This window comes from Pteropus medius, unplaced genomic scaffold (genome assembly GCF_902729225.1).
Source record: "Pteropus medius unplaced genomic scaffold, Ma_sr-lr_union100, whole genome shotgun sequence".
NCBI classification, from domain to species: domain Eukaryota; kingdom Metazoa; phylum Chordata; class Mammalia; order Chiroptera; family Pteropodidae; genus Pteropus; species Pteropus medius.
The window spans coordinates 10,323,355-10,343,237 of NW_024344371.1; the positions used below are offsets into that span (position 1 = coordinate 10,323,355).

The following is a 19,883-nucleotide window of genomic DNA, read 5'->3' on the forward strand; positions in this document are numbered from 1 at the left end:
CCTGGTGTCACTTCTAAGAGGCAGGAAGCAGAAGCTGCAAGGCTAGTTAAGGGCTGTGCCTGGAAATTGCATAGCATCACTTCGCCATGCTCCACTTGTCGAAGTAGGAACAGAGCCTGCCTAGGTCAAGGGAATGCAGAAACAGACAGCATCTCTTAGTGGGAGAAGGGCAAAGTCACAGGGCAGAAGAGTAACCATCTCTGGAAGATGTACTCTGCCTTGGCATTTGTCATCCCTAGCAAGGCATCTCCTAGTTCAGCCAGACTTAGTAATGGATCAATAAAACATCTGCTGGGAGTTTGAGCATGTCCAGACCTTCCAGGAGGAAATGAGTATCCACAAATCAGATATCGGTTCCTGGGAAACTCCGATTTGGATCACTCACATCTGGAAGCAGATGTGGTATCCAGTCTCTCTACCACTAAGCTTATTTCTAGTAGCAGCTTGAACACAAAAATGAACCTGGTACCATGAAAAATGTGATGTCAAAGGCCACATTTATATCTTTCTGCACACATTTAACATGTGTATGATCTTGGGCTAATTATATAACCTCCCTGGCTCTCGGTTTCCTCATCTGGACAACAGGAGGTTTACATCTCTACTAACTTACCTTTTCATACTATTGAGATTATCAGTTGAAATAATGTACATAACATGCCTTCTTAGTTGTAAAGTAGTATATCAATGTCAATTATTAAATCGGAAAAGCAATAGGGGCAGATCCTGGCTTTGCCTCTTCATGGATGTGTGACTTAAGCAAGTTTACTTAAATAGTGGGTGTCTCCATTTCATCTTTCAAAAAGCCTAGTTTTAAGCATATACCATAAATCAGCAGTTAAATGCAAAATGCCAAACCATCCACCAAGAAAAAATTAATGCAGACTGTAGCCACCATGGGATAAACCTCTATGTATGATTTTTCATTTAAACTATTAAGCCAAATATGAGATGGCTGATAGAATAAGGTATATCCGATGTGGTAGCATACAGAGAGAGGGCTCTGGAACCAGACTTCTAGATTTATATCCTGACACTGCCCTTGATCAACTGTATGACCTAGTGCAAAATACCTAACTTCTGGCCTCCATTTCCTCATCTATAAAATGAAGGCAACGGTGTCATCCACTCATGGGGTTTTTGTAGGAATTAAATGACTCAATGCACTGAAAACAGTATGTAAAAACATAATTAGTAAATGTTAGCTATTTATCTCAGTCTTTTTAATTATGATATATATCTCTTACTGTCACCCTGCAAAAGCAGGAGGGATCCCCACCCAAAGTTGAGTTCCATTGTCAAACCAATGAAACCACAAACACATCAAGGGGATATGAAAAGATGTATTACTTAATTGAGTTCTCTAGGGAAGACAAGGCAAGACTCTCAAGCACAAAGTTGCTTGAGAGAGCAAGGAAACGAGACTGGTCTAGGTTTTTACTGTGGTTGGGGAGTGGTGAGGAGGCCTGATATATGTGTTCCCGCATGGGGCACGGACTATCTCCCACCGATACCTTATCAGTTTGCTCAGATTTGTGGCACAAAGAAGGAAAGGTAAGGCTTAAAAGCTGTCAGAAGTTAAATAGTAAAAAATGGTCAACATCCTGTGGGTACTACACTTTTCTTGTTTGGCGTATAGCTAAGCATAAGGAAAAGATTTTGTGAGTGGCCACCTTAACAAATTCTACCACTAGTTTTAATAGTTTTTCAGCTCATACTCAGACAACCATGCTATCTATAAATAATGAGATATGCCTTTTTTCCCCTAACAATTAAATGTTCTATTTATTTTTCTTGTCTTAATACGTTGGCTAGAATATACAAAATTTAATAACAACAGTGACAGCGAACATTCCTACCTTGTTCTTGGCTTTAATGGAAATGCCTTTGGTATTTTGCCTTAAGAATGAAATTAGCTATTGGTTTGAGATTGACTTTTTTCTACCACATTAAGAAAGTCTCTATCTAGTCCCTTAGTTTATTAATGATGTTATGAGATGTTATGAGAAATAAATATTAATTTGTATTAAATGGCTTTATGAAATATATCATAATGAACTTACACTTTACCTAATTATTATCGTAAATGCAGGAATTTCCATAAATAAGTCAAATATTTCTTCATTCAAGTAAATATTATTAGACATAGAATATTAGAAACTTGGAGTTTAATCTTAGCTCTATTTTACTCACTAGATCCAAAATTTAAAATCCTAGTGTCTTATTCACTAGGAACAAAATGGAGGATATTTTTCTTTGTACCATATTTCAGGTGAGGGGAGAACTAAAGGAGCAAAAGACATGTGTTATAGACCTTTATATAATCTATTGCAGCATCCAAATAAAAGTTTCTGATTTTTCATTTCTAATTATTCCAGGACTTACTTGAAAGATGTTCATTAAGATTTTTATAACCTGAATAAAAGTCTTCGAAAATTTTTACTCCTCATTTCTCAAGAATTTTAAAAGCAATTTGCATTACCTCTTTTGTTTAAATGAAAGAGACCACTTTAGCCAACATAAATGCCATGAACGTGAACTAAGAACTGATACCATTTCCAGTCCAGTTGAAGTCCATAATACAGGGCAGATTTTTTTTATTAGAAAGTTTGCTGAAAAACTCTCCAAAATCCTCAGCCTGGGTATCATGAGTCAGAGATGGAGTAAGGGCTGGTAAGAGACTTAGATTTCCAGCAATGCGGGACACAGAAAATGCATAGAAAATAAAAATGAGGCTCAGAGAAGTTGAGTAACTTGCCCAAGGTCACACAGTTGGTAAATGATGACACCAGAGTTGGATCGAAAACCTGGTTGACTCTGAATTCACAGACTTCATGCCAGGCTGAGATTAGAGAACTCAAGGGACAGCTACCAAATGTTCATTTTCAGGGAACTCAACTATTTTGTAAAACACACCTTACTGTTTTAGTTAGAATGTTTTCAGCTGAAAAAAGCAAAAAACCCAGGTACCAAGGCTTAAGTACAGAAGTCTGAGGTAAGGCAGGTGTAGCATTGGTTCATTGGTAGCTAAACATCACAGATCTGTCTGGAATCCACTTCTCGGTGCTCCTTCTGGCTTTCTTCCCTGTGATCAGAAGAAACAGTACCAAGTCCCAAAATTTCACCCAGCAACATCCAAAACAGGAGAGAAATCATCTCCTAGTTCTGACTCTTACTAAGTGAGAAAAACTTGTAAAATCCCCCAACAGGCATCCCCTTACATCTATCTCATTGACCAGTGCTGGGTTTGATGCCCACTCCTAATCACTCACTGGCAAATGGGAATGGATTACTAAGATTGACCTGGACTAATTATCATTCGCCTCCTGGAGCTAAGAAGAGTCTCACCACTCCTGGGGCATATGGCCACCCAGTACCTTAGCAAAATATGGTACATTGGCAGGGAAGGGGCCAATTAGCTGGTGGTGGGCAACTAACAATGTTGCCACACCACATCACTATCCTTATCCACAGAATTCCCAGTAGCTTGCCGTAGGTTCCTGGGGCGTCTGTGTACTGTTTATGTCTGAGATGTGAGTTCTCCGAGAGAACAGAAAATCTATCCAATCCATTTCTCATAACCAGTGGTGATGAATCAACCATATAAAGAAACAACAATAAAACTAAATGAAAGGAGCAGAAAAACAATTGTAAGCAAAGATGTATTCTTCTAAGAAGTTATAGTAAAACGAGCAGAACACAAGCTACTGGAGAACCAAGAGGCTCTAAATCCAATAAAGGGTTGAATTTTTCACATAAATCTATGCAAATTCTATACCTGCAGGACAGGCTTGGCAGAAAAACTTCTCAAGTTCTATATACTCCAGCTAGGTGTGGTCTTCACATCATAACCGAGACAGAAAAAGTGAACACAGAGAAAGCAAGAATAATATGAAGCTATTTCATTTGTATTACAATTATATTTAATTAAATTCAATAAGCACTAAGTATCCACTAACCCCTTCAATACCCCAAGCAATATGCTGAGTTGTGCAAGAGCACAGGCATGAATCAGACAAGGTTTCTGCCTTCAAGGATCTTATAATGAATAAATCACAGACTTGCAGAAAAATTTGTTTTAAGCAAATTGGTTTCCTCAATAGACTTTTGGTGAATTTAATTTGGCTAAATGACTTTGGAGAATTGATCTTCAGCAAACTGATCTGCTGCCCATATGAGCAACTAACTTTAGAATGTCACAAATGGTATAAAAGGAATACAAATAAGCTGCTTTGGGAGCTGAGAGGTGGGAGGAAAGGATTTCCAAGGGGACATTTGAATGAGTCTTGAAGAATGAGTAGGAGTTTAACAGACAGAGAGAGGAAAAAAATAGTGTGACACAGAAGTGATAAAGTACCAGGCCTGTTTTGTGATACAAAATTCTAACACTCAAGCAGATACTCTACCATTGTTCCCTCAAAAGGACAAAAAAGTATTTTAGCTCCTGCTCTTATCAAAAATGACTGTTCTAAGCAACAAACAAAACAATCTCATAGATGCAGACAACAGAAAGGTGGTTACCAGAGAGGATGGGGAGCGGGGGAGGATGAAGAGGGTAAAGGGGATCAAATTTATGGTGTGAAGGTAGACCAGACTTTGGGTGGCAAGAATATATTGCAGTATACAGATGATCTGTTATAGAATTATACACTTGAAATTTATATAATGTTATTAACCAATGTCACCCCAATAAACTTAATAAATATTTTTAAATGTCTATTCTAGTTGGCCAGAAACAAGCACGAGAACAAGGCCTGCCAAATTAAAACATCTTCTCTTCAATGTTTCCATAGGACTCGCTGTTTGCCATTCTAGTCTTCTCCTATCCGCCCCTATCCCCAGATAAATCAAGAAAATATGACTGGCTATCACAGGCACTCGAGAATGTTCCTCAGACAATCAAGCCCTGCCCACGACCATACGAATGCAATAAAATAGTGAGGCTTATTATTCCTTCACTTCCCCAATTAGAGGAAAGCCCTTCAAGATCCATGTCTGTGATTCTTCTTCCCAGTTTCTTGTTATAATCAGAAAACAACTCTCTTAAAAGGAACATGCCCTTTAAAGAGAAAAATAGTCTACTCAAAGTTATTCAAATAAAGTTTGCCTTCTTTGGCCCTTTATCAGAGGAGGGTATGCAGCAAACAAATACGCTAGCCAGATGGCTAAGGTTTCTGAACATCGGCAGTTTATCATGTCGCTCGAGTATATCATTTTTTTTCTAAATATTTTTTTTCCTCTCTCTGTTTCTCTCTGCATTGGACCCTCCACCCATGAAATTGAAAGATTTCTAGTAGAAATTCCTTTGTTGCATCAGCTTTTGGAAATATGGATTACAGTATCCTGTGAAAAACATTTATTACCCTGAACTGTGACTCAGACATTGTTGCATTTCTGGGGTTATAGATTTTCTTTCAGCTAAACTAAGGCTCTAAGTCACAGTGACAGTTGTAATGTGTGTAATACCACAGTACCAGATTCTATTACACACATATTTTTGCTAGAGGTTTATGATGTTAAAAATATTTCTTCTTTTTTCCAATACCTTTCTGTACCTGTTGTATAAATATATTAGAACCTATAACACCAAAGTCAATTTCCAGATGAAATGTGCACAATAGTAGTTTGTCCTTTAAAGGAAAAAGGGGGAGGGGGATGCTGCGAACAAGCTAATGATATTCAAGCACAATATTGAATTGTAATAAAAGATGAATGAGGGAAAGTGTGTGTCATTGTGAGGGATGGAGAAGGTTACACAAAGCTGAGGCCGAGAAAGGATTTATCATGGATGTTGCTGCAGGCATTGTGTTTAAAAATCTGCAGACTTATTTGCAAGTGTATTTTATGGAAAAATAGAGCAGTCTACTGAAGAAAGAATTTCTAAAGATTATCTTTTATACAAGATAAAACTTAAGCCATGCATAAGAGAAATCTCAATTGATTCTCAAAGGGGTGGAACTTCAAATTCATCAGTGGGTCCTGTCAATTCCATAAATGCAGGAAGGTCTTTGTTAAAGTGGTATTGGTACTATAATTTTTCAAGGTAGGTTACAAAAGGCACACATGGAAGAATGAAGTGGACTTAATTAGCACACCCACTTGCAAAGCCTTAATCCATTAGAGAATCATGCCAACAAATCCTTCCACTTTTCTTTAGAATCCAAATTATATTTAACACTCACAACAGTTCTCCCGGGTATTTAAGCGTGTTTCTGTCCTCCTAAAAGAATCCAGTGTGACTAATGCTATTACAGGGAAGAAATCTGAGTGCAGTTTAGTAAATCATCTGAGGCAGAAAGTGAAAATATAACAATAGAGATACTTTTAAATTCCTTCTTCTAAGTTTTAACTTCTTACACTTTTCTTTCTCCTGCTTAATCAATAATAAAAATCCAAATTAGCTGAGTTGCACTTTATTTTCCCTTCTATAGCTGCTACATTTATGAGGACATAGTAAACAATAAGAGATCTACAGGACATAGAATGAGAACTGAGAGACAGATCAACCCAGCCAGCCCTACATTCCTCAATGAGTGGTAACGTTCACCTCAGAGTTTGTTCTCCTCGGTGGCAAATTATGGTTTTGTTCAATTTCAGTTCACTCAGTGATTACTGAAAGAAAATCTTATGAATGCATGGGGTTTAGTTTTTTGGTGGCATTTGGTTTTTGTTTTGTTTGCATGGGAGAGTCTAGTATCTCACTGTCTTGTTTTCGATATAAATCTAGAATTCAGTAAAGAGAAAAGTATTAAAATTCCTGTCAATAATAGATATCTAGTACCATAAAAATATTTATACTCTTTGATCTAGTAATTCTACTTCTGTGACTCCCTCCACAGGAAACCATCTAAAATGCAAAAAGACTTAAGCTCAAATATTTTATAAGCAAGAATACTTCCAATAATACAAAAGGAGGGAATAACTCTTACACTTACCTACTCAACAGCCAAATTCCTCTTCTTATCCCCTTGACGATTTGTTTCAGTGGCAGTAGTCCACTCCCAGAGGTAAATCATGGCAATGATTAGTCCAAGAACAACCATGAGACCCAGTTCTGGTCAAGGAGATACAAGGGAAAGCCTCCTTAGAGAAATTCACAAAGTAAAATTACTAAATCAAAAGATATAAATATTTGTAAGGCTCTTAATACTTGGCAAAGTTTTTCTCTCTTCGCCCACCTTAAAAAAAGGAAAAAAAGCACATTTTTGAAAAATCTCTTTTCTACCTGCCCCCTAGCTTCCTGCTTAAGATTCACCTGTGCAGAGACATGAAGTTACCTTGAAACTACTCCGGAAAGTCCCGATGAATCATAGGCTATCACCACGAGCAACCCTGGACACATCCACTTTCAAATTGCATTTCAAAAGCATTATAATTGAAATACATCTGTGTAATAAAACATTGTAGTTTTTCAAAATGATGCTTATGAAGTTTTTCGACATGATAGTGAGGGGAAGCAGAGTTTGCCACTCCAAAATGTGTCTTTTGGAATAGCGATTATTTTAAGCTTGTTATTTTTAAGAAACAAAAGACTCAGGAAGACACTTTGACCTTCCCCCTAACTGCCCAAAAGAATTTACATGGAGAACCTACTCCAGGAAGGGAGCTATCATCATAGATAACTACAGTTTAATATAAACTCTTGTGTGATAGACAGGGGAGAACGTAGCAAGGCCTCCCTGAGTCCCATTCTTAAATATGGCCAAGCAAACATTTATTTACCAAACATTTGCTTTTCCATCTCCCTGTGAATTGCCTTCCTGCCCTTTGAAGTCCCAAACCACAACCACACCCTCTTCTCCTTAGCTCAAAACGGTATATAAGCTTTAACTATCTGATTTGTCCTCAGGTCACATATTTTTATAGAGCCCCCATATGTATATATAAAATAAACTTATTTTCTGTTAATCTGCCTCTCGTCAATTTGATTATTGGATCGGCCAGAAGAACTTAAAAGGGTAGAAGTAAAATTACGTTTCTTCCCCCACAATGGGAAAGCTTATAACATAACGTTAAGTAAAAGAATAGCAGGTTACAGATCTGAACCACGCAGTTTTTTCCACACATATTTATACATGTCAGCCACGTACGAGTATGGATAGAAAAAAAAAAAAACTGGAAATAAACAACACAAATGTTTAGAATATTTGCCTCTAGATGACAGGATCATAAGCCATTTACCTCTCTGTGTCTGTGTTTTTTGTATATTTTCTAAATTTTATACAATCAGTACATATCATTTTTACTATCAGAAGACAAAGAGTAAAGGCTCCTGTGAGTTCAGAGAATTAAATTGAAAAATTATATACCAACTCAAAAATTATATACCCAGGGTAAATATGTCCAAGTATCCTTTTCTAGTCTAAGGGCCATGAATTCTGATCATCTCCAAGGACCTCACTTATCTTTGTAGCCAGAGGGGGTACAAAACTGTTGAATCGAGTGCAATCTCTGATAACTAGATTATCGAACCTCACCAGTAACAGAACAAACGCAACTTTTTATTTCATGAAAACAAAACTGATTTTATTTTTACAAAAGTAACTCTTGCTCATTGTAAAAACAAACAAAAAACCTTCAAGCAAAACAGAATGTATTATAGAAGTAAAACCTCCCTACTACACCAGTCCTTGGAAGTAACCATTGCTAATAGATCAGTATGCATTTTCCCAAGTAATTTGCTAAGGAATATACAAACTTTTTAAAGCAAACGTGAGTTCTTAGTAAGCTCTTCCAAAAGTTGCCCTTTTTTTTCCCTTTGTCATTATATTGTGGAAATTTTTCTATGTCCATGTATAAATTTACCATATTCTTTACAATGGCAGAGTGGTATACTATTGAATGGGACTGCTACAATTTATTTAATGGACATTATGGTTGTTTAGAATTTTTCTCTGTTACTGAGGTTTGAAGTAACTATCAATAATACTTTCTATTTTCCTACTGGATTTCGGAATAATTGAAAGATAGACACAGGATTCAGATATAAAAATCATATATCACTTTCATCACTGATTAAGTGGATTCTGGAGAACATGGCTTAGGTGTGAGAGTCAAATGAGTTTACTAAAAAGATCACAACCACTACCGGAGTTTAACTTAAACCCCAAAACCGCAGGTTGCCCCAAAGGGCAAGAGATCACTCTATAAACAAGAGAGGATGAGAGTACAACCTCACTGAAGGCAGGAGGATCCAAGCCCCTTCCAACCACACCTCAGTTTATGGGAACATGTGGAGTTGCTGGGAGAGTGGCATTCTGGGAGACAGCATGGAGTCTGTGCCCTTTCCCACATAGCTTGCCTTATGCATCTCTTCTATCTGGCCATTCCTGAGTGATATCCTTTCATAAAAACCAATATTTTAGTAAATAAGTGTTTTCCTAAATTCTAAATCTTAATCCTCAGTACCTCACAGTGTGCCTTTTTAAAAAAAAAAAAAAATAGTGTTCTTGTACATGTAATTAGTTAAGGTGAGGTCATATCGGAATAGGGTGGGCCCTTACTGAATATAGCTGGTGTCCTTATAAAAAGACAGCCATGTGGAGACAGAGATTACAGCAAGAATTTCATGTGATGATGGAGGCAGAGGCTGAAAGCTAAGGAACACCAAGGATCGATGGCCACCATCAGAAGCTAGGAACAGGCAAGGAGGTGTTCTCCCCGATAAGCTTGACCCAGATAACACCTTACTTCCAAACTTTAAGCCTCCTGAACTGAGAGAATAAATTCCTGCTGTTTAAAGCCACACAGTTTGTGGTAGTTTGGTATGGCAACCTAAAGAAACTAATGCAATACCTATAAATGGTCTTCCTTCTCCACCCACTGCCTTGCTAGGTTGGAATATTCTGGAGGCAACCATCAAATCTCATCTTTTAGCACCAATGTGGCCCCATATTCACAAAGATGGTTAGGGAACACTTTGTGGCAATGATGATGGTGATTTACTCTTCTTTTGTTGTTTCCAATACACAAAAGATGAGCCTGTGCCGAACACACCAGAAATCTTTCCAATTAATACTAATGGGTGACCAGCCTCTGGTTCACTCCATGGGAAATGAGGCCACTAAAAGGAAGTTTTCAGAAAGGGATTTATGTTTTAGTAACATGTTTAATTATGATACAACCACAACTGTCTCTTGCACAGGAATTTAGCATACAAGATTTACAGCTCTTAGCACAATTTTTGCCTTTGTTGTCTCAAAGACCCTTGTTTCTGATGTTTTATTAGACTATCAACCTCTGTTAGATTGTGTCACACTGCCCCCTACTGCTCTAGTCTCACGATCTCATCCTGGCTTTTACTGTTTTCAGTTGGTTTGCAAAACGTGTTTTTTGCCAGAGTCTATAAATCTGCCCACTCATGCCCTAAAGAACACTGAGAACATTGGAACAGTGGAGGGGAGAAGGGTTTTTTCTTTTAATAAAACCACTGAACAACCACAAATTTATTTATCTATCTATTTATTCATTTATTTGTACGTGTGCGCGTGCGCGTGCGTGCGTATGTGTGTGTCTGTGTGCGTGTGTGTTTCAGAACACATCATCTGGCTGGCTTAAACTTGCAAGAGAAATTAAGTTTCCAGAATGAGAGTGGATCAGATTTTTTTCTTTCTTATTTCTTGAGGGCGGCAAAACATCTTCAAGAGATATCCTCTCATTTCATGATGTGACAACAGAAAAAAAATTTTTTAAGCGAAGCTGATGAAATTTTAACTAATCCAATCAGACAGAGGAAGGCAATATTACAAAAGAAGCCTCAAAGGAAGGGTGGGATTTCTTTTCTGCTTCAAAGGTGTTGATGTGCAATGCTGTGAAAAAGCGGCCTGCAGGAGCGGGTCAGAGCACTGCGAACACCCATTTGGGCTCACAGAGCATACCAAGCCCAGCCTCCTCTTCTGTCCCTCCTTTGCTTGGCCAGTGTTCCGCATGTGAATGGGCCAGCCATTAGCCAGGAAGAAAGTGAGGGAGGGTCGGGGAAAGGGTCCAGGAACATACTTAGTAAGGAAAGAATAGGGAACCTAGAAATGAGTGTTTGGGCTTTATAACACAAATCTATTCTCAAAGTATTCAGAGACCCTCCAAGAGCAATAGCTAATCACTCAGAACAATCTCCCCTAACTCTATGCTGGTGGTTTAAAAATAAACTGGCCTCTGACAATGCAGGGCAGCTTTCCTAATTCCTCATCTTCCCTTTCTCTTCCGCAACCCACATCATAACAGTTGCACCGAGCCAGTGCTGCTCTCCCTCCAGGCCTTCCCATGGAGGACGAGCTAATCTGATTCTCAGAGCTATGCTTCTGTGTGACCACATGCAGCCTCCTTCCACAGGTCTGTGGCATTTTGGCATACACAGTAGTCCTGTAACTAGCTCTCAGGAGAGTCTAGTTTCCTGTGACCCTTGTCACTACTGGGGCTTTGTTCAGAGCCCTGAGCCACAAGCACACACCCTTATTCTCTCTGCAACTGCCTTGTGTCCTGCTCTACCTTGCCTGGAAGGCTCTGGAGGGGGTAGGGGAGGGGGGCATGCCGTTTCTCTGCCTGCATGCTTAGACACTCCCTGGCCTTGCTGCGGTACTGTCTCTCAGGGCTTACAAAGGAAAACAGAGATGGAAATAGAGGTGGAGAATGCCACTGGAGAACATTTATCCTTATTGCAGTGCACCAGACAAACACAAAACCTATTCCATAAAAGATTTTTTTATCTTGCATGGTCCGAGAGAATAGCCCAGCTGCTATCTTTGGCTTTCCTCCATTTCTCACTCCCATTCATAAAATCTTCAGAGAAGGCCGTGTGCTGCTTCCTCACAGAGTGGCTCGAGTTATGCTCCAATCCAGAATGAGCTTGGATTTGGACGCAAGTAGCTAAAAGGGCCCTGGAGAGTCTATCTGTCCCCTCTGCTCTAACTCTCCCTACCTAACCATCCCCATCGTAAATCAATAAATCATATACTGAGCTCCTCTAAAGATCCAGCACCATGCCAAAAGCCGGGAGATCACAAAAGCTTACTAAACTTCTGGCATTCATGGATTTAGCATTCACAGAATTCCAAGAGACTCATGACTTACAGCAATCTGTCTTTTGCTGAGGCCCAGATTTGAATGTTAAACACCATGACATCAGTGAGCCTAGTTAGCGATCTTAAAAACACAATATTACTATTATTTTCTTAATTTACTATACACCAGGTACTGTACTAATGACTTTCTATACATTATCTCATTTCACCATGATTGTAACACTTTATTCCATTTTATGGATGAGAAAATTGAAATTCGAAGAGGTTTAGAATTTGCTCGATGATATAATTAGTGTGACTAAACAAGACCACAGAGCTAGTTAGTTTGAGAAGATCACAGAGCTAGCTGATCAAAGATTTGACCTCAGGTCTGTCTTACTCTGAAGCTCAAGCAGTTGACCATCTCAGTTCTGCCTGCTTTGTCATTCTCTCCTCGTTCCAGGCATGTAGCAATGATCATGAGGCCATCAGAATTTTGTTACCATTTGAAAAATGGCCATAGGTGCTAGAGATACCTTTAGTAAACATTGAAAGACTGTGGTTTGAGAATATACAAAGATTATACTTGGCTCTGGATAGAAATATAAATCTGGAAAAGGTCAGGAGCCTGAATTAAAACAACTCTACTTTTAGGAATGAGAGAATTTAGAAAGATCTGGGATGCCAAGTATTTTATACACAGAAAGAGAAACAGAAGTCCATACACAGCTATATGTGTTGATGGATATCAATATAGATATTGATAAGACACATTTCCTGCTCTCAAGAATATAACGCCATTAGTGTACCACAAGAAAGAACAGTTAGAAATAAAAGTACGTAGTGGTGACTGTGTACTAAAGGTTTCAGGAATATAAGTGCTTTGAAGCATTTGGAGAATGTGCCTGTAGAAGTGAAACTTGGGTTGGCCTTACATGATGAACACAATTTAGATGATTGCAAGGAAAAGAACGTTCAGGCAGATGAAACAAACTATGACATAAATGAGCTTAATAGACACATGGAATTTTAACCTAGATGGTAAACTCCATGGGGGCAGGGACTGTGTCCTAGCCTGTTCAACAGTTATATCTCCAAAGATTAGCATATGGTAGCCACGTAGAAATTATTTGGTAATATAAGAAAGATAGGGAAAAGAAAAGGAGCAAGTGTTAGAGGGGAGCAAGAGAGAGAACTCATATGAAGAAATACAGAACAAAGAGCAGAAATGTCTACCATAGAAGGCAGTATGTGCTGGGAATGAAGGGAAATAAGCTTGGTAAGACTGAGTAGACCAAAGGTAGACAGGGCCTTGAGCAAAGTCAAGGCAAAGAGACTGATTTAAAGGAATAGGCAAGATGGAACCAGATGGAGCACGCATTGATTCTTCAGCCTTAAAAGAAGCATGTGAAAAGCCATGGAACATGAATCAGCATGTCAACCGTGTGAAGGCTAGACTAGAAAGAACACAGACTAGAGGTTGGCAGAGTCCTTATGAGGCCACTGCGGCAGTCTGGACACAACAAAAGATGAGAGTTTGACCTGTGGAGATGGCAGAAGGAATGGAAGAAGGGATGAAAAATTGAAGAATCAGTTGAAGGGGTAAAATCTATACCACGTTGATAATGACTGGGATAATGGGGGGAAATAGGTCAAAATGTCAAGTGGGAAGCCTGAAAGAGTAGTGGAAGCATATTTAGAGAAAGGAGAATGAACATGGTTTAAGATGAAGAGAGGGAGATACCAAGCTCAGTAGGTGATACAACTTTAGAAAGCTCATATATAAATATAAATCTATAAATAACACTCTGCACAATAGAGAATCCAAGAATTTGTTAACGGTTTCGTACATAGGTACGTTCGTGAGGTCAACATATGTAGTTTAACTACTAAGGTATTTCAATTGAACTACAGATTTTCAGAATTAGAAGAAACATAAAATTGGCCAATACTTACACAATATACAGTATACACATTTAGAATACTTACACAGTATACAGCAGTGTTTGTACACAAGCATCTGTTTGAATAACCTCTAGTGAAAATAGCTTACTCATCTTTCTGTGGTTGGATGTCTGTTTATTAAAAAGTTTACCTGAATGTTGGTATACTTTGGGAAAATGAAGCTTACTTAAGCATAAATTTGACAATATTACAAAATAGGTAAGGAAAATACTGCTACTCTTTTAACATCCATTCTCCCTATCTTCCTTAGGAAAGAAAAACAAAATTTTAATGGAACACATGACTACCCAGAATAAAGACTACCTTCCCCAGATTCCCTTTCAGCTGGTTGTCCATGTGACCTAGTTCTAGCCAATGAGAGCAGAAGTGATGTGGGGAATTTCAGTGTCAAGTCCTTAAAGAAAAGAACCTTTCCTCACACTTGCCTCTTTTTCCTCCTCCTTGCTGACTAGAAATTGGGTGGGATGCTGGCAGCTAGAACTGAAATGAAGCTGCATGTTGATGACAGCAAAGCAACAAGATAGAAGGAGGCTGAGACTCTAATAAATGTATAAACACATATTCACACCCAGATCTGCATGACAGGAATAAAGCTCTATTTCATTTAAGCTACTTTATTTGGGTTTCAGTTAGAGATGCTAAATTATGTACTAACTGAAACTTTGAGTTCTAATCTCAGCCTCTGTCATTTACTAACTTCTCTGAGCCTCAGTTTCTTCATCTGTAAAACAGTCTACTCCACACAGTTGCAGAAGAAATGAGTTAACATATATAAACCCATTTAGCACAGTGAATACTCAATAAATTGTAGCTGTTATTATTGTTACTACTATTATTTACTAATATAAAATTAGCTATCTCAAAAATAATCTAAACAACTCTAAATCCTTATAATTCATTTTTTTACATTATTACATTCTAATATAGTAGTTGAAGATTAATTCATTTGTCCGAACAACTCTGACTTAGAATTAACATATTCATTTCATAGTCAAGAGACCCAGAAAGGTATAGAAACAAAGAAACTCAGAGCAAAACAATAAGTGGCAAAGCTTGAATTAATTTTAAAACCTTCGCTCCCTTGAGGCCCAATCATTTGAGGAGCAAGCAATAAGACAGAAGTATGTGTATCAAATACTGTCCAAGAAGCTTCCTGTGTCTTTTCAACCTCAAATAGCCTATGTTCCTAAAGCTTCCACAGGTCAGTGCCTGGGGGAGAGCTGGCACTTTCCTTTATGCAGAGACCTTTCCATCACTACTCCCCAAGATGACCTTCTGGTACTTTGCAAGTACCTCATTAATTAAGAAAACACTGATGTTTTTCTTTCTATGTGAGGGAATATCTAGGCACATAGAGCCTAGGACATCCCAAATCATTGTCCTAACAATCTCTGCAAAATTATTCCATCTTCTCAAAATTTCACTTTTTTTCTTCTTTCACACAGCTGAAGTCCCATCAGAGGGAGAGCTACCTTGAGAATGCTGCTGAGGTCTGTTTTCAAATAATTACGCTTATTTAGACTATAAAAAGCAGTTAAGAGACACTAAACACTAAATATTTGAAGATGAATAAATGGATGGAGCAACAGAAAGAAGGAAGGGAACTTACTTGATTTAAATTTAAAAGCTCCTAAAATTAACTACATCTTCTGACAGAACCAAGAAAAATTCTCTGTTATGGGAAGAAAAACATGAAAAGAAACAGGTGAGTTGTTAAAAGATAAATCTGGGAGTCCTGTCAAGATGGTGGAGTAGATAAACATTGTGCTTGCCTCCTCGAATGACCACATTAAAATTACAACTAAATTACAGAACAATCAACCTGGAGAACCATCTGAAAACTAGTTGAACAGAAGACCTATTGTTAAAGATATAAAGAAGCCATGTCAAGACTTCCAGGAGGGGTGGAGATACAAAACGGGCTGGTCCCACACTCACACTCACTGAAGAGCAAGGGTCCCAGCCCCACTCTGGGCTCCCCAGCTAGGAGCACCAGGGCGGAGAAGAGGAGCCTCGCATCACATGGCTGTGAAAATCTGTGGAGATTCTGACTGGCTGGGAGAGACCGGAAGCCTCCGATAAACCCAGACATTCCTCTCATAGGGCCCGCGTACTGACTCACTCGATCACAGGCACTCACCCTGGACTCAGGTGGAGGAACAGCAGCTTGGAGAGACACATAGGGAGACAGTGAGTTGAGTGGCTTCAGGGCCAGGGCTGGAAAGACAGCCGCCATTATCCATGTGTTGAGCCCTCCTCCCGTGCAGACTACGGGCCAGCGCCATCTTGCCTGTGTTGAGCCCTCCCCCGCCTCCCCCCACACATACACACACGCAGCCAAATCTAAACCTACACTGGCTGGTGAACGCTGCTGGCTCCACCCTGGTGAATCCCTGGGACCCCGCCCAACCCAGCTCCTGAACTGCTGCGGAGGCATTCTTGGTGACTGGCGTCTAGCAAGCAGCCTGGGTTGGTCCGCACTGCAGACTTATTTGGACAACTCTCGGGTCCGCGAGCTCCAGGTGGGCAGTGGCCGGCCTCAGTGTGCCGTGAGTCTTTTGAGTGGCCTCAAGCTCAGGTGCCAAATCGGAATCTGCATTAACATGGTGAACACGACTAGCCACACCCTAATGACTCCCTGAGACCCCACCTCACCCAACTTGCTTACTCTCCAAAGATCTTTCAGTGGCTGAGCCGAACGGGCAGCCGGCAGGTGACAGCAGGCCTCAGGGTGCCCTGGGCCCAGTATTGGTAGAGGCTGGCCTCGGTTCACAGCATGGCTTCTCCCATGTGCCTCCAGGACCAGCACTAGCAGTGACTGTGAGTTGCTTACTGCGAGTTGCTTTGTAACTCCTACCAGGTAGCCCCAGGCCATCACAGGCAGTGGCTGACCTTGGCCTGCACTGAGCCCCTCCCACAAGTGGCCTCAAAACCAGCACACCTGGTGGCAGCCTTCAGACCCCAACAGAGCACCACCTGATTAGCCCCACAAGGGACACACCAAATGGGTGGTTTTGGCAGGTGCCAGAGCCTGCTGGAACAAATCTTGCTCCGCGGGGTCAGTATCCTAACAGCAGCTTATATACTATGATCATGCCAGTTCTCACAGCCAGTAAGCCTGAGGGTCAATTCCACCCACTGATGTGCCAACAGCATGTCGAGGCTCAACTACAATAAGAGGACACACGCAACCCACACAAGAGACACTCTGGGAGCATTTGGCTCAGGTGACCAGGGAGATTGCACCCCTGGGCCACACAGGATACCTACTACATAAGACCACTCAGCCAAGAACAGAAAACAGCAGTTCTACCTACTACATAGAAATACAGTGAGGCAGCCAAAAAGGAAACAAAAAAACATATTCCAAGTTAAAGAACAGGAGAAAATCCCAGAAGAACTAAATGAAATAGAGGCAAGCAATCTACCAGATATAGAGTTCAAAATACTGGTTATAAGGATGCTTAAGGAACTTAGAGATAGTAAGCATAAAAAAAGGACATAGACATCATAAAAAAGAATGAATCAGAAATGAAGAATAAAATAACAGAAAGAAGAATACTAGAAATACTCAATAGCATATTAAATAAAGCAGAGGATCAAATCAGCAATTTGGAAAACAAGGTAGCAGAAAACACTCGATTGAACCACCTTCTTACACTATATACAAGAATAAATTCAGAATGGATTAAAGACTTAAATGTAAGACCTGAAACCATAAAACTCCTAGAAGACAACAAATCAGTAAACACTCTGACATTGCTTTTTTTCTGATCTAGCTCCTTGGGTAAGGGAAACAAAAGAAAAATAAACAAATGAGACTACATCAAGCTAAAAAGTTTTTGCACAGCAAAGGAAATCATCAATGAAACAAAAAGAAAACCTACTGAATGGGAGAAGTTATTCGCCAATGATATATCAGATAAGGGGTTAATATCCAAAATTTATAAAGAATTCATACAACTCAACACCAAACAAATAATCCAATTTAAAAATGGGCGAAGGACCTGAAGAGATATTTCTCCAAAGAGGACATACAGATGGACAATAGACATATGAAAAGATGTTTAAGATCACTAATCATCAGAGAAATGCAACGTAAAGCCACAGTGAGATATCACCTCACATCTGTCAGAATGGCCATCATCAATAAATCAAAAAACAAGTGTTGGCGAGGATGCAGAGAAAAGGGAACCCTCATGCACTGTTGGTGGGATTGCAAATTGGTACAGCCACTATGGAAAACGATATGGAGTTTCCTCAAAAAAATTGAAAATAGAACTACCTATGACCCAGCAATTGCACTTCTAGGTATTTATCCGAAAAAATCTAAAACGCTAATTCAAAAAAATACATGCACCCCGAGGTTAATTGCGGCATTATTTCCAATAGCCAAGACATGGAAGTACTAAGAACCCATCAATAGATGATTGCATAAAGAAGTGGTACATATATACAATGGAATATTACTCGGCCATAAAAAAAATGAAATCTTACCATTTGCAACAACATAGATGGACCTGGAAGGTATTATACTAAATGAAATAAACAGATAAAGACATATACTATATAATCTCACTTATATGTGGAATCTAAAGAACAAAATAAATGAACGAACAAAACAGAACCAGACTCATAGACATAGAGAGCAAACTGATGGTTGCTGGATGGGAGAGGGGTTGAGGGGTAGGTGAAAATGGTGAAGGGATAAGAAGTACAAATTGGTAGTTATAAAATAGTCAATGGGATGTAAAGTACAGTTTAGGGAACATAGTCAATAATATTGTAATAATTATGTATAATGCCAAGTGTGTTCTAAATTAATCAGGGCATCTCTTCACAAATTATATACATGTCTAACCACTATGCTATAGACCTGAAAACAATATAAAATAATATTGAATGTCAACCATAATTTTAAATTTTTTTGATTCATTTAAAATGAAAAAAAGCAAATCTGGGTTTCAAAGGGAAATATTTTTATTTAAAAAAAGGCATTCCCATTGCCAAGCATATTCTATTTCCCAAAAAAAATAAAGAAGTCTCCCTCTCTGTTGACTCCCTAGCTTGACTCCTAGAAGTAACTATGCCTTGTATTTTCTCACACATGCTTCTAGAGATTGTCCTGCATATACAAAAATATGATACACGTAATTATGTCTTCTTGCATTTTATATTGTATTATTGTATTGTATTACCATAGTATAGTTATACTATGTATATAATTATATATGTCTTCTTCCTGTATTATTTTTAAAACTATCAGTGAAGAATTATATTTTAAATCTTCATTCTTAAAGCCAAATTCCCAGCTAACAGGAAGTAAAAGCCTCACACACAATCTCAGGCAGACAGCAAAAGTTCAAAAGTTCAGGTACTCTGTGAAACAGAAATAATCAAATGCTTCAAAATATTTAATTTCCTATTCCAGGAATGTGAAACAGGTATAATTAAAATAACACTTTTTTAATTAAGTGACCTCTCTTGACCAACCATCTGTGAATAATTCAGATTTCCCCCTTATTATTACTGTAAAATTAAAAGGAGGTCATATAAACAGGAAGATCCTCTTTAACTATCTTTAAGCACCAGCAATATATATTTTCCACCAGTTAAAATTCTTAATGATACAAAAAATCTGTCAAGCATAACTCCCCCAATTCATTTGCCTGAAACCATCAATATTTTATCATGCACTTGCAGTTGGCTTTAATTTAACAGTCCAGGTTACTAATCAAACAAAACACCCAAGTCATTAAAAGTTAGCATGCCATTTAGAAAGTGCATTTCACGTTTATTAAAATATCTTTCATGCAGCCATTAGAAACCTAAAGTTTTAATTACAATCAGATATTTAGTCCTACTCACGTTATGCATTTGGCACTCTCTTGCAACTGCCCTGATTAATCTTCCGGACCAAGT

The 19,883-nt window shown here is 38.8% G+C and overlaps 1 long non-coding RNA gene across 2 annotated transcripts in view; it reads right to left on the minus strand.

The window, feature by feature from the left end:
* Window positions 1-19,883, minus strand: part of LOC120608586 (uncharacterized) — a 40,563-nt gene that overhangs the window by 17,785 nt on the left and 2,895 nt on the right. For both annotated transcript variants that reach the window (XR_005654437.1, XR_005654436.1), the window contains exon 2: window positions 6,936-7,054. This is a non-coding gene — a long non-coding RNA (uncharacterized LOC120608586). The remainder of the gene's footprint in view (window positions 1-6,935; window positions 7,055-19,883) is intronic.